Here is a 15,802-nt window from a genome sequence, read left to right on the forward strand (position 1 = left end):
CATGTAGTGGGAGAGGCACACGAGTCCATGGCCCAGAATAGAGAACCCAGAAACATGCCCATTGGACTTTTGACAAAGGGTACCCAGGGAAATGAGAGAAATGCCAACTGTAATGATTTCAATGATGAGCGAGGGGAGGACGATGGAATGGGAAGGAAGTTTATCTGAGGGATAATAGAAACGAAGGCTTGAAGGTTGGCAAGAGGCCAGGCCTAGGGGGAGATCACGGAAGCCCTGGTAAGCTTTGAGCTTTTGTTCATGGGAAGGAAGGTGGTATCACTACCGGAGTATGGGCAGACTCGGTGGGAGGCGGGCCTGGTATGGAGCTAGAGGCCGGGTCCTTTTATTATTTATCTTGGGTGGGTCATTGGGGGAGGAAACTGGAAACAGTGTGAATGAGAGGGTAGGTCTTGAGATGTTGAGTCTTGGAGACCAGAGAGGTCCGAAGGTAAGAGTCTTTACCCTGCACACACAGCTCATTAGGCGGGAAGGGTCATCGGTGATATTTTTCTAGTCCTGGTTTGGGTCACAGGGAGAGTCAACAAAGTGGACAGAAGGAACAGGAAAAGAACAGATTTGCCTGGCCATTGACGCTAGAGCAAAAGGTATGGTAACAGTTTTCTTCTGCTAAACCCAACTGCCTTGTATTGGCCCCCTTGACCTCCAGGTGAACTTTGACTCCAATGACTTGCTTCTCTTGGTTGCCTTGAATATATTTCCTAGTTCATTCGATGCCTGTCTGTTTTGCATTATCATAATCTTTCAATCACAGCACCTGATTTCAGCTTTACCGAATACCGGCCCATCGCAGAATTGTGTAAAGGAAGTAAGACTAATTGGTAGGCTTCTGCGGCTTTCTGTAAGGGGGTATGGAGCCCTTTGGCATACACTGGCCGGCAGTGATTGCTACAAATCATTGACTAGATTTCTATCACTTAAAAAAATAATGACATAATTCAAATGTCAATGCAGAAGCCCCAAGAGCCGAGCACAAAGAGGCAAATCCTTTCCCCCGATGTTCAAAGCACCAAGGGCAGAGTGTGTGGCTGGCTGATTTATGGTGACTGAGGCATGCTGAGCCGGGACGTGTTCTGGACGGACAAATGCGTGCGGGGATGGAGGAAATAACCTGGACTCAAGGCCAAAGCCGCCTTGGAGTGAATGGGGCCGAGCACAACCTCACGCACGGCAGCTCCCCTAGCTGGGGCCCGTGCTGCAGCCTGCGTCTTGTGAACCAGGTGAATGTGAGCGCGAGTGGCTCTCCTGGAAATATGTTTGAGGCAGCACACCAGGAGACCTGAGAGATGGTTTATTGTAGCACAAAGACAAGCCATGACACCAAGTGGCCCGGGTTCAGATCATGCTGCTCACTTACCAGCTCTGGGACTGCAGACCTAATTGCTTCAGTGCTCCCAGCCTCAGTTCCCTTTTCTGTAAAATGGGGACATCAGTAGCACCTACCTCCTAGGATTGTTTTGAGAACATATATAGACATGTGTAATATTTTTTTAATTTGAGAGAGTGGGGAGGGGTGTGAGCTGGGGAGAGGGGCAGGGGGAGACAAAGAATCCCAAGCAGGCTCCATGCTCAGTGCGGAGCCTGACGCGGGGCTCGATCCCATGATTCTGGAATCATGACTTGAGCTGAAATCAAGAGTTGTACATGTAACCGATGGAGCTACCCAGGTGCCCCACATGTATAATTTTATATCTAACTTTTTCCCTGAAAGAATACCACACTAGCTGTGTTCCTCCCGGTCCTGGAGTCTTACCTAGACCCATTTTGTAGATGAACGTGGCACTTGTTCTCTGTGGATCTGTTCTTGTATCGGTAGTGCATCTGGCACACTCCCCTTTGCTGATACGTGCATGTGTGTGCACATGCAAGCACTCAGACGTACACAGATGCTCGCTGGCGTGGCAAGAGGCCATTTGCAGGTGTCGGGACCTGAGTTTGTATCAGAAGGAAGGGAGGTGGACTAGGAGGTTGGCTAGCCTGAGCCAAAGCTGCCATTAGTCCCATGGCCACCTGCTTTGACCAAGGTGGTTAGAGAATATATCGGTTTTTGAAACGGGCTGGATCACCATCTTGGAGAGGGCCTGGGCATCAAATCTGGGGGTCCCATGCAGAGCTCAAGTGTAGGAGTTTGATCTTGTTTCCCTTGATAACGGCAACCCAGGGATTATAAACTACTCTTAGCAGAGGGTGCCGGGGCGAGATTGAGGGTTCGGAATGGGGAGAAAAAGGCTGTGTCTGTGTCTGGGTGTTTTTGATCCCTAGGTAGGGTGGTCTGCAGCCCATCACAGTGGTTTATTTGCATGTTGGAGGCTTTGGGAGGGTGGTGGGTGGGGGAGGGGAGGGAGGGGGCTGGAGAATGTCAATAATAGTGTTAATTTGGGAAAGCGTTCGTGGTCCTTACTATGCAAGCAAAGGGGCTGGGCAGATGCTGGGCTGGGCAACAGTACCTTGGAAACATGGTATGATCCTGCTTGGAGAGAGGCCCTCTGAGTGAGCCTGAATGTAAATCCTTTCTGTCATCACAGAGCACCTACTGTGCCCCAGGCCGTGTTCTAGGCTTCAGGAACATAAAAAAGCAAATCTTTGAGAAGAGTCTTTACTCTTCTGTAGCCTCTCCTTATGGGGGATGAAAGACACATGCAAATCACAATGACACACTGTGACAATTGCTAGGTGGGAGTTCCTCTGAAGACTTAACACAGAAGTAAAGACATTTAACCAGGTTTATCAAGTGCTGTAAATCAAGTGACTAAGTAACATTTGGGGAAGAGAAAGGGTCTTACTCCAGATGCATTTCCGCCTTTGATCTGCAGTAGGAGGCCATTTGAAATTGAAAAACCAACTTTATACAGAAGCAGGAATGCATGGCCCATTTATTTCAAATATCTTGCCTTCCTGATATTTCTGACCTTGAACGTTTTCCTTAGTTACCTGGGAAACGTTCTTTAGGGCTGAAAACAAATATAAACCACATCAATGTTAATGGCCATGAAAAATGGTGCAATTTGTGTTGAGATCCTTAACTAATCTGTGCCGAGTACCAATTTCTCCAGGTAAGAAAGGAGAGGTAGGTGTTTTCCTAATTGAGTAACCAAGCCTGCTGTAATGTGTTTGCTTAAAAGTATCCAGGGAGTTTCAATGGCTCTTCAAACATTTTTTTTCCTAGATCGGATTCTGTGGGTTTTCAGGTCGCTTTGGGTAAGCCAGCCAGTGTGCAGAATGGAGGTTCCATGGGAAGAAATGAATAATGTGGCCGCGTTTGACGATGGCGGAGGAAAAAGGACAAGTTCTGCAAGGGGTCGGAGACAGGGCAGAGCACAGAGGGCTGGGAGGGAAACGTTCCTCTGGCTGGCTTCGCTCCATTGGAAGAGGCTTGGAAATGTGACCTGGCCTGGGGCTCCTCAGGGCCTGGCCCTGACACCCTGCTGCCTGGGACAGGATTTCCTGCAAGCGCTGTGGCCAGTGATGACGGCCACCAGAGGGCTCGGGAGGGTGGGCCTCTCTGTGGAGGCAGCACAGGCCTGCGGCGGTCAGCGCCTCCATTCTGCTTCAAGGCCAGCCTGTAGCCATTTACTGAGCATCAGCGATAGCAGACATGGGCTCTGTTTTCCGAGAGGTGGAAGTCACATGTCTCTCGTCTGAAGGCAGTGTCAAATGACCAGTCAGTGCATAAAATCTGGGCTCAGGCTGCCTGGTTTTGAATCCTGACTCCCCCCAACCTACTCACTGGGTGGCTTGGAAAAGTGACTTAACTTCTCTCTACTTCCATTTCCCAACAGCAAGTTGTTGTAAGGATAAAAATGAGTTGATGTATGTTAAGCGTATCAAATGCCGTTTGACACGTGGTAGTCACTCAGGAGATATTTGTTGGCATCCTCAGCCTCGTGATTATTACGATCTGAAATAGTGGAGTATTTAAATGGCCCATCTTGGCCCCCTTTGCTCTAGGTAATGTTCATGGCACAACAAACCATCACGTTCTGACATGTTTCACCTCCCAGCACATCCACGAGGCACATTCAGTCCTTTAGGAGAGCACCCATCCATCCATCCATTCATCCATCCATCCATTCCTGTGTTTACTAAATGTCTAGCTAAGCATGATTCTCTGCCAGGTGAGAGGCAGTGAGTCTAACAGGGTGAAAAAAGGGCCAGCCCTGGTGTTGGCGATCTGTGTTTCTCCCTGGCCTTCTCTCTACCTGCTGTGGCCTCAGTTGTGCTGTGATGATTAAATATCCTATCCGGTATCAGATGCTCAGTAAAAGTCGGTTCCTGACTCTTCTGCTTTACTGTCAACGGAAGACCGATGTGGGTTGGACACCGATGTTGGGAGCCTACAGCCTGGTACTTTTGTCCACAGACAGCTGGAATGTCAGGTAGGGGGTGCCGCAAGTGGCCGGCCACCGTTCTGTGAGAAGAGGGTTGGCAGAAATGGCAGCAGAGCAGAAGGTGTTGGTGATGTTGGTGAAGACGGGATTGGGCGGAGCGTAGGCTCAGCGTGGAGGCTCTGGTTTTGTCAGGACTTTCCGGGGTGGAGGGCCTTCACAAAGAAAAGGGCAGCTTCTGTGACTTGCCCCCCAACCCCCATGTTCCTGGGTGCTGATTTGGGGTCTGGAACTGCCTCCTGAAATATCTGGTCCTCATTCTTGTGGTAAGTCCCTTCCATGGCCCCAGAGAGTAGGGCTTTTGTTTGTCTGGGTGATCGCTTTACATCATGGGGGGTTCCAGAGGGGGAGAAGCCTAAGTGTGGGGGGAAGGCGGGGAGGTGGAGCCGTCTCCCGTCCTTGGGATGTGGCGTCCTGTTGGGCCTTTCTGAACCCACGGGTGGGAGACCGAGCAGATCCTTCTCTTCTGGGGTACACGGAAATCAGGTGGCTTTTTCCAAGAATTCTGGAGGCCATGAGGAGAAGGGACAGGAAAGATGCTCAGAGGTGGGCCTGTGGGGGAGGGGCAGCAGAATCGTGCCATTGTCCAGGGCACAGTGGCATCTTCTGGGGGGAGGAGCCACCTTCTGCCCCGGGCTAGATCTGCCAGGGCTTCTCTCTCTGTCTCCACCGTACTGAACCTTGGAACCCCCTGCCGCTTCCTCCTGGTGGGTGGGGACTGCGGCTCTAGCGTGACCCCAGTCAGGTGACTCTTCAGCCTTCCTGCAGGATCTTTGTGGAAAGGAGCGAGGGTCGGGCCTCCACCCCCAGGGAGCACATGTTCTAATAGCAACTAGATTGTTGGATTTTTTGGTCACTGTGAAGAAAAGTTACAAATCCACAGAAGCAAACCCCAAAAAGCAGAATCAGGCTGGGCTCGGCACAGCGTTGCCAGATGCAGTTTTGGGGAGCCTCACTTTCATCAAGTCCCTACCTGTTCTCCAAGATGTCTAGTTCTTAGCCATCTCGTCAAACTTCCCTCGGCGCCGCCTCCTGGGGGCTTGGGTAACATGACTTTGCCTCATCTTCATGATTTTATGCCCCCTGATGAGTTAGAACTCTGTTTAAACTGTTCTGTGAGCCACAGTGAGACACCGCTACCTGTGTGTGTGATGGACGCCAGCACATTTCTCTTCTTCATCCCTTTCTGTTTCCTTGTAAAAAGTGCAGGTTGTGACCCACAACATCGATTTCATAACACGCTAAGGGGTTGCAGCCCGCAGCTTGAAAAGCAGAGCTGGGGCACCTGGGTGGCTCAGTCAGTTAAGCATCCAACTTTGGCTCAGGTCATGATCTCACAGTTTGTGGGTTCAAGCCCTGTGTCGGGCTCTGTGCTGACAGCTTAGAGCATGTCTTTGAATTGTGTCTCCCTCTCTGTCTGACCCTCCCCTACTCATGCTGTCTCTCTCTCTCTCTCTCTCTCTCTCAAAAAAAAATAAAACAGGGGTGCCTGGGTGGCTCAGCTGGTTGAGTGTCTGGCTTCAACTCAGGTCATGATCTCACAGTTTGTGGGTTTGAGCCCCAACGTCAGGCTCTGTGCTGACAGCTCAGAGCCTGGAGCCTCTTCAGATTCGATGTTTCCCTCTCTCTCTGACCCTGCCCTGCTCACGATCTCTCTTTCTCTCTCTCAAAAATAAATAAAACATTAAAAATAAATGAGTAAAATATTAAAAACTTTTTTAAAAATTAAAAAATGAAAAGAAAAGCAGAGCTGACCTAACACAGTAGTAATCGTGGGAGCCCAGACGAGACCAGGAAGGGGCAGAGTGGCTCTGGGACCAGCCCCTCAACCACATAATGAGATAAAAGCAATGAATCAAATCTGAGTAAGAAGTTGGTCCAAAAACATTCTAGACCAGCGGCCTCCAAATATTATTTTTTGGATTGCACATTCCATCAGTAAAAAATGTTTACATGTGCAGCTCCCACGTATAGTGTTTGGTTGTCATTTTTTAACTAATGTATAATGTGACCACATAAGACATACACTCAAAATATAAATTCTTTTTTTGTATATTTTTATGTTTGTTTATTTTTGAGAGAGAGAGACAGACAGACAGACTGTGAGTAGGGGAGAGGGAGAGAGATAGGAAGACACAGAATCTGAAGCAGGCTCCAGGCTCTGAGCTGTCAGCACAGAGCCCGATGTGGGGCTCAAACTCACAAACCGCAAGATCATGACCTGAGCTGAAGGTGGATGCTTAACCGACTGAGCCACCCAGGCCCCCCCCCACCGCCAAATACAAATTCTAAGAAGATGAGGCAAAGAGGAAGGAGGACCTTTTTCAAAATGACAGGCTAGGGCACCTGATGGCTCAGTCGGTTAAACAACTGACTTTGGCTCAGGTTATGATCTCATGGTTTGTGAGTTCGAGCCCCATGTCTGCCTCTCCACTCCCAGCACAGAGCCCACTTCGGATCCTCTGTCTCCCTCTCTTTCTGCCCCTCCCCAGCTCGAGTCCTCCTTCTCTCTCTGCCAAAAAAAATTTAAATAAACATTAAAAAAAAAAAGATAGGCTAAACATGATGGCTTCATTCTATTATCAGCAAATACTTGAAGGCAATATGCACAGAGGACAGGGTCCATGGGTCTCAGCAGGAGCCGTCAATCTATTTTCAAATTGTTTGGATGATTTAAGATGTTTGTCTGGTTGGCTTCTGGTCAGTTGTGGAAGCCACGGTTTTTTGGCTCACCTTCTTACCTCCACATCGCCCTTCCTGGGGCACGTAGGACATTCTTTCATGGTGTTTATCACAATTTTATCGTATTTTTATTATTTTTTAATGCTTATTTAGTTTTGAGAGAGAGAGAGAGAAAGACAGAGTGCAAGCAGGGAAGGGGCAGGAAGAGAGGGAGACACAGAATCTGAAACAGGCTCCAGGCTCCAAGTTGTCAGTGCAGAGCCCGACGTGGGTCTCGAACCCATGAACTGTGAGATCATGACCTGAGCCAAAGTCGGATGCTCAACCAACTGAGCCACCCAGGCGCCCCCTCTAACAATTTTATTTTTAGACATGTGTTTCAGTTTGCTTAAAGTGTATAGCCGTCTATATCGAGACTCTAAGTTCCTTGAGGGCAGAGATCATGCCTACAGTGTTGTGTGTGTGTGTGTGTGTCTAGCACCCAGTTCACACCATCTTAATAAGTATTTAATCCTCCCGACAACCCTAGAGGCAGTTCCACACAGTAGCCCTGCTCTTCAGCTGAGGACCTTGAAAGACAGAAACGTTACTGCCGACCGTCACCTGGTTATAAGCGAGGACACTGGTCTCAGACCTCTGTCGTTCAGGTTACACCATGTGCGCTTTGACCCGTTAATCTGGATTGCTCGCCTGTAACCCATGTACACTACAAGTGGACTGTAAGTCCTGTCTTCCTTGCTGATGTGCGACCAGCCCTCTGCAGTTATTCCTCTTCTCCTGATCTAGTTTGATCTCTGCTCAGGGTCTCTGCATAACACTGTTTACCCTGTTCTGACAACACTGTCTTTTTCTCAATTCCAAGTCCCTGAATCTTATCCACCTAAACTAGATTGTAAAGTGTGACCCTGCCCTGACTCATCCTTTCCTTTTTTAAAAAAATATTTTTACATTTTTAAAATTAATTTTTGAGAGACAGAGAGACAGCATGAGCAGGGGAGGGTCGGAGAGAGAAGGAGACACAGAATCTGAAGCAGGCTCCAGACTCTGAGCTGTCAGCACAGAGCCTGACGTGGGGCTCGAACCCACGAACCATGAGATCATGACCTGAGCCGAAGTTGGCCGCTTAAGTGACTGAGCCACCCAGGCGCCCCTGGCTCATTCTTTTCTTGAATCTCATGATAAGTAAATAATTATTGATTAGTTGATCATTATTAGGACTTGGCGGAGATTTCCTCCTACTCCCCAGTTAACTCCTGTCTTCACACGTACCTGCTGCCCGGCCAGGAAGGCCTCGCCTCGATTCAGAGGGGTTTTAATTGTTCCAATTTACACTTGTTGGCCTTCTTCCTGGTGGATCTCAGTGTAACTTCTGGCTGAGACCCAAGAATTTCAGGGTCTTCAATGCCATGAGTAATTTCATGAGTTGCTGATGGCTAATTAGGGGTGATTACAGTAAAGAGGCTTTGCTTTCTTCATAACCCCCAGAAAGGGCCAGTGGTAACTTCCTGATTATTTCCCCCTGCAAACAGAATGCCCTGATTCTCATGACTGTCTTTTCGTAAGTCCTTATAATTTATCTCGCATCCCCACTCGACCCCCTTTCTAGGAAGAAGGAAATCTGAAGTGGACAGCAATGCTTTTGGAAAACTGGCTTCATGAGAGCCGACCCCTGGGCATACCTTGAGACCTTGCTTCCTTTATTTGCCTTTTCCGAAAAGGAGGTTCCGAAGAGGGGAGAGTGGACCGTGGTTTTTCTTCCCAAGTTCCATTACATCCCAACCAGACCTCCCATCCCAGGCTTTCTGACGCTGTTTATGATTTACCTTTGAAACTGTTGGCTCATTTGACAATGTCAGGACATTCTGTTTAGTTAGGGTTTCTGAGTAGAGGCACACGGTAGGTGGGGGTGGGGAGGTGTCTACACTCCTCTTTTTCCTGTGATAACACATCTGAAGTATTGCTTGACCTCTTCTTGCGTCAGTCCCAGCAGAGCTACCTGGTAATGAACGTCGCTCGGTGCCAGGCACGGGGCCGAGGACAGGACACGTGTCCACCCGCTGAATCCCCACCACCTGTGGCAGTTCCTTAGGCAGTATTTTTTAAAACAGTTTCAATGAGATACAGTTCACATAGTATACACCTCACCGATTTATCGTCTCCAATTAAATGCCGTTTAATACATTCATGGGATGTGCAGCCATCAGCACAGTGTAATTTGGGACCATTTTTGTCACCCCAGGAGGAAACCTTGTACCGCCCCTTAGCCCCTCCCTACCTTCCTGACCCTGACAATCACTAATGTATTTTTTGTCTCTATAAATTTACTTATTCCCAACATTTCCTATAAATGGAATCACGTAATATGTGGCTTCTTTAACTCAGGATGTTTTCAAAGTTCATCACAATGTAACACGTATCAGTGCATTGTTTCTTTTTATTATTAGGCAGTATTTTTTTAAGTTTATTTATTTATTTTGAGAGAGAGAGGGAGGGAGAGAGAGGGAAGGAGCAAGGTGGGGCAGGGGGAGAAAGAGAGAGAGACAGAGAGACAGAGAGACAGAGAGAGAATCCCAAGAAGGCTCCACGCTGTCAGTGCAGAGCCCAGTGCGGGGCTAGATCCCACAAACTGTGAAATCATGACCTGAGCCGAAACTAAGAGTTGGACGCTCAACCGCCTGAGCCAGCAGGTGTCCCCTGTTAGGCAGTATTTTTACCCCTGCTGTACAGTTGGGGAAACCAAGATACACAAAGTGAAATGACTTTCCTGTGGTCATGTAGCCCTAAATAGAGCTAGATTTCCAATGCAGGTTTGCCGAATGCCGTCTCTGGTATTAGCCAGAGTCTGAGATAATTATACTAATAGTAATTTGTTGAACATCTTATATGGATCAATACCTGTGCCGAATGTCCCATAAATGTGTTACCTCATGTTCCTGTATAATCGGATTTCAGTTGGGACATCTTGTAACCATAACTGGACAGTGGCATTTTTATTTTAATGGCTTCCATGTACTCGCTTCCGGTTTCATTGGCCCACTTAGGCTCTAGGATCTTCCTAAGCAAATGATGCTAAAAATAGTATTGTTGTTCCTTCCGTAGGATTTGAACACCACTCCCGTCTGCAGGAAATTGGTAACATCTCAGAGGAGCCCTTGCTTCTTCCGGGACGCCCAGCATCATGGTTTCTTGTTTCATGGGGTCTCTCAGGTAAGTGGAGAACCTTTTCAAAAGAAAACAGGAAAACAGGAAATTCAATATTTGCCTTTTGCTATGTAGTCTCGTTAGTAGTAAGTAGACTCGAGGGTCTGCACGTCGGTGATATTTTTGGTCGACTGTGGGCATGTGTGTAATAAGTCTGGTATTCACAGGAGCCCCTGAGGTCTAGGGAGCGGTGTCCTGTGCGAAGAGGTGCTTGGACTGAGATCCAAGTGTGTTGGGTTCTACCTGGTGCTCTGCTAGTTCCTGGGAGACCTCTGGGGCTCCGATTCTTATTTTTAAATAAAGACGTTACTGGATGCGTGGATATTTAGCATGGTTGCACATTGGAATTACCTGACAAGCTTAAAACAGTTTTGTCCTCTGGCTGTGTCACTAAGATCTGGACTTAATTGGTCTGGTGTACTTAACAAGTGACCTCTCTGGTTCCTTCTGCTCAAAACATCTGTGACCTTCACCTGCGTTTTTTTATTTGAGCCCGATAGGCCTTTTGAACAATTCTTCAGTCCAAATGCCGTGTAAAAATGCAGTGTACAAAATGGCCAACGGGAGTGTTTTATTAAGCTAAATTTATTCCCTGGTTTTGAATTTGTAATATTTACACATTATGAGATCAAGAAGTCTGTGTTGGTCAACACCAACATTTGGAGTCAGGACTTATGGATAATAGCTTGCACATAAGCCTTGGCATCTAGCTTATTTCACACTTGCATTAGCTGTGTAGCATTAAGAAACTCTTAGGGCACCCGGGTGGCTCAGTCGGTTAAGCATCGACTTCAGCTCAGGTCATGATCTCACGGTTCATGAGTTCGGGCCCCATGTCAGGCTCTGTGCTGACAGCTCAGAGCCTGGAGCCTGCTTCGGATTCTGTGTCTCCCTCTCTCTCTCTGCCCTTTCCCCACTCATGCTCTGTATCTCTCTCTCAAAAATAAATAAACATTAAAAAAATTTTTTTTAAATATGTAGACTCAGAATCCGGAAAGTGGGGAAGGAAGAATTTTTTATTTAAAAGTTGAATCACTAAGGATATCTTGTACCTTTTTTTCTTTCATGACTATACATTAGCCTTGAATGCTTAGAGTGTACAATAAAAAGTAAAATGGTCTATAATGTTATTAGAGTGGTGGCACATGTGATTGCCCAACCAGGGCTAGACCATTTGCCAGGCAGATGCTCTTCAGTGAATGCCTGGCATTTAATTGAGTGTAGTGTGTGTGTGTGTGTGTGTGTGTCTGTGTGTGTGTGTGTGTGCGCGCGCGCGCGCGTAATGTGTGTTTGGGCACGCGCATGTGTGCTTTAGTCTGTAGTTGCTTGTATAATTTTACATGGACAGACATGTGTAGGCCTGAAGTTCAAAGACCATGCAGAGCTACAACCTTCTTCATTAACATCATTCACAGGCGTGTAACAATCAGACTGAAGTCAGGAAAAGCTCCATTCTGAGGTCTCTGCAAATTCCAAGCGTTAACAGGGCAGCCTAGATCTGTTCTGGGCTAGTATTTGATAACTAATCTAAATGAGTAGGTTTGCCATAAGTAAGCCATACTTTAAAAAATAGGTTTCAAAGATATTTTGAGACAGGGGTCCCTGGTGGCTTAGTTGGTTAAGCATCGGGCACTTAGTTTCAGCTCAGGTCATGATCTCATGGTTCATTAGATCAAGCCCTGTGTGGGGCTCTATGCTAACAGTGTGGAGACTGCTTGGGATTCTCTCTCTCTCTCTCTCTCTCTCTCTGTGCCTCCCCCACTCATATGCATGCACGCTCACTCTCTCTCAAAATAAATAAGCTTAAAAAAAAGACAGTTCAACACAGGAGCCATGCATCCTGTTTGTGGACACTCCAAAATAATGCTGTATAACCACAGGGGGGTGAGAAGTGTAGTCAGGCCACCGGGTTACTTCAGACCCACAGCATATTTGAGCACGAGGACCCAATGGGGGACAGAGAAGCGGAGGTCACAGTCGCATATTGAACTGGATTGAAAAGAGCACCAGATGACCAAAGGTGGGTTCCCCATGCGGTACACAAGTGTGAGTCTGGCCCACAGCAAGAAGGCCTCTTCCAGACCTGAGGTCCCTCCAAAATGTGGCCAACTAGGCGTCCCAAGGAAGGTCATTACTTGGGAGAATTCCCAAGGGTTTTTTTTCATGATGGGTTTTGGAATTTTAATTGATACCTCTGTGAAAACAGTTGACTTCCCTTAATGATCGGATTGGTGGTTAGAAGACATCTCCCTTCAAGGGGGGCTCACCTCCAGACTGGGCATTATTTCAGAGAAACAATGAAAGAAAGGAGCAGGGTGGGAGTAGTTGGAGGCTCGGTGTGGCCTCGCTACCCTTGGGATGGAACTCTGGAAGTCCTGACAGGCCTCTAGAGTTAGGATCCTTCTGAAGGGGTTGTTTAAAAGGACTTCTGAGCAGGACGATCCTTCAAGAGTTCTGATGAATGGAGTGGAGAGAGAAAATGTGAGCTCAGGATGGGTGATCCTTTGCAAAACTCAGCTGGACATTCCATGAGGTCTCCTTCTTCATAAGCCAGGTTTTGCATTAAAATTCATAGAGCATTTTGCTTCCTATTTCAAGGGCCTTATAAATCTATTTTAATATGAAAAAAAAGTCTAGAATGACTTAATGCTTTTGAAAATGTTCTGGGGGAGGGGCTATGTTTACGTTAAGAGCGAGAAGTCTTTGATAATATTGGTAGATCTCACATGCACACACACACACACACACACACACACACACAGTTTAAGTGTTTTTTTTTTAAGTACTTATCAAGGCAACCAAATACATAAAGATCCATGGGAAAAGCTGGAAGATTTCTCTACCTATTAGGGCAACAGGTCCAAATTAGAAGTTAGCTGCCAAGAAAATCCCTGAGAGGAGGAAGCATTGAAGGGGATTCACAATTCTGATACGCAGAGATTTAGTGTAAAAATCCCTCCCCAGTTTTTGCCAAGTCACAGAGAAACAGAAAGCCACCTTCCCCCTCATTGAAAAAGACCGAAAAGCCCAGAGTATTAGCATAGCAAGGGTATCTCTGCCCTGCTCAAAGTCTGCAGTAATAGAAAGAATCACCCAGTAGCAGAAAAAACACTAAACTTTTAACTCTTGATGGAACTGGTTAGTGAGTTGTCTTTGAACGTTGGACAAACCTGGAGGCCGCACAAAATTCAAGGCAAGGAAAATCAATTTGGACCGAAGGGTTGGTCAAGGCTACGGTAGGGAGTCTTTGTCACCTGTTACAAGTTAAAAGAGGAAAAGACACTAAGTGATACCAAAGTGCATATATTTCTTAAAGTCTTGCTCCAACTGGTACACCTTTTTTTTTTTTTTTAATATGACAGTTACAGCCTTATGTGTTTGTTCAGTGAGTGAGTGGCAGCAAACACAGTGTTCTGCTAGAATCAGTGTAACAGGTGGCTGCCTACCATGGCCAACCGACAGAATCTCTTTAGAGTGGGTCTGTGTGGTCGGGGCCTCATTTTGTACCTTGTAGTATTGCTTCAGTAGAGTTGACAGTGTTTATGTTTGAAATGAAAACACAGAGGAAAACACAACGGTTGCAAATGCCAGGCAAGTGGTTAAATTGGCAGGAAACAAAGTTGGGTGATCCTTATTTTTGAACAGTAGGTTTTGAAGAAATGCAGATGTAATTAGATTACAGAGGCTGATGGTGATTTTTATAGATCTTATGAAGTGGAGTTTCTGGATCATTTTAAGGGGTTTACAGGCTGGTGGCCCTAGGTCGTGTCTGGTTTTAGTCTTCTGAAACGTAAGGCTTTACTTTGCCTTGATATACAGCTCAGTAAAGTAATAGTACTGTAATACCCATCAGCTGCTTCACTTAGAAATACAGCCAGAAGGGACTGAGGAAATGAGGAGAAAGATGGCTCTACTGGGGGCAACGAAAAAGATCCTGGATACAGAAAGGAAAAAAGAAGTGGGTGAGAAGATGTGTCTGTATGTGTAAGAAAGAGAATGACCAAATTAGTGATATTTGAGGTATGACCCATCAGTGAAAACTGAGTCTCCCCTCAGAGTGCCAGTGACTAAGAAATGAGGTGGAGGAGGAAAAAATAAGGGAAGGAAGAAGGGGGAAAAAGGGGTAGGGGGTGGAGGGGGGAGGGAGGAGGAAGGAGAGGAGGAGGGACCAGGTTTGGATTATTAGTGTTAAACTTAATCGTGTTTGGGGCGCCCGGGTGGCTCAGTCAGTTAAGTGTCTGACTTCAGCTCAGATCATGATCTCTCAGTTCGTGGGTTTGAGTCCCTTGTTGGGCTCTGTGCTGCCACTTCCGAGCCTGGAGCCTGCTTCGGATTCTGTGTCTCCCTCTCTCTGCCCCTCCCTGACTCATGCTCTGTCTCTGTCTCTCTCTCAAAAATAAACAAACATTAAAAAAATTAAAAAATAATAAACTTCATGTTAATAGGGGAAGACAGACTTTGTTAGCCCACAGCTAAACCACTATTCAGTTAATACTTAATAAACATTGGTTGAATATTGAATGAATGAGTTGATAATGATCTTTTGGGTACAAGAAAGAAAGCAGAAAGTTTTCCTTCCCTGATGAGGATTGTCAGTTAATTACAAAAGCAGGTTAAAGCAGCAAATCATACGAATGATACACACACACCTTTAACAGTTTATTTTTAACTTAAAACACATGTACATTCACTCACTATTTTTTGATATGGGGCCAAGGACTTTTCTTTGAGCACGAACCCCGGATTGTCCTTCTTGCACAAGCCACACCCGCCAACATTATCTAAGGTTTCCATTTGGGTTTCTGTAACGTGGAGTTAGAGTTTAAAGACATTTGCAAAGCGACCTGAGTTCAGATGATTTCTAGATTTTTATTATTTTTGCCCTAATCATTTACAGTTGTCTCATCCACACCTAATTTGCCAGCAGGTTTTTTTTTCTTGGCTACCTGCCTTTATTGAGTCTTTCCAAAGCCTTCAGCTTCATTTTCGTAGAAACGACTAACAACGACTCCTTTTTGTGCGCTATTTCATGGGTGTGTGTACTATTTGAATATTTTCATGTGATTCTGAAGCAGCTGGCATGCATGGGTTTGGGAACATGGTTTGCTCTGTATGAAGACAACTCCTCTGTCGGGAGCCGACCGGTACGAGTGTGCCGGGGAAGAGCCTGCTGGAGTCTTGTAGGGGAAGCCTGGTAGGAGAGCCCTCTGAATGGTAGGCAGCGAGGCTAAGAGGAAATAAAATCGTTTTTTGGAGGACTGCCCTGGCAAACTCCTACCTATAAAATGATGGCAAGCGTTCAGACAGTATTGATTTTTCTTCATGCCTGGCACAGCCCTGCACCTGGAGCATGTCCTCATCACTCAGTACTTGACTCTGGGATTTGCTAGAACATTCTGTACCCAAAAGGGTCCAGTGGAGTCAAGGTGTGATCCCTGGGCTGCCAGCTACCCATTCCTTACGGACCCAAGTGGATTTATAGGCTTCAGGTTAACATTGACCCCCTGGCAACTGGA

General features: G+C 46.6%; 1 long non-coding RNA gene across 1 annotated transcript in view; it reads left to right on the plus strand.

Annotated features, from left to right (window-relative positions):
• Window positions 1-10,206: 10,206 nt before the first annotated feature.
• LOC115302617 overlaps window positions 10,207-15,802 on the plus strand; it is a 58,855-nt gene continuing 53,259 nt past the window's right edge. The window contains exon 1 of the long non-coding RNA XR_003913561.1: window positions 10,207-10,292. This is a non-coding gene — a long non-coding RNA (uncharacterized LOC115302617). The remainder of the gene's footprint in view (window positions 10,293-15,802) is intronic.

Source organism: Suricata suricatta, chromosome 9, assembly GCF_006229205.1.
Source record: "Suricata suricatta isolate VVHF042 chromosome 9, meerkat_22Aug2017_6uvM2_HiC, whole genome shotgun sequence".
NCBI lineage: Eukaryota > Metazoa > Chordata > Mammalia > Carnivora > Herpestidae > Suricata > Suricata suricatta.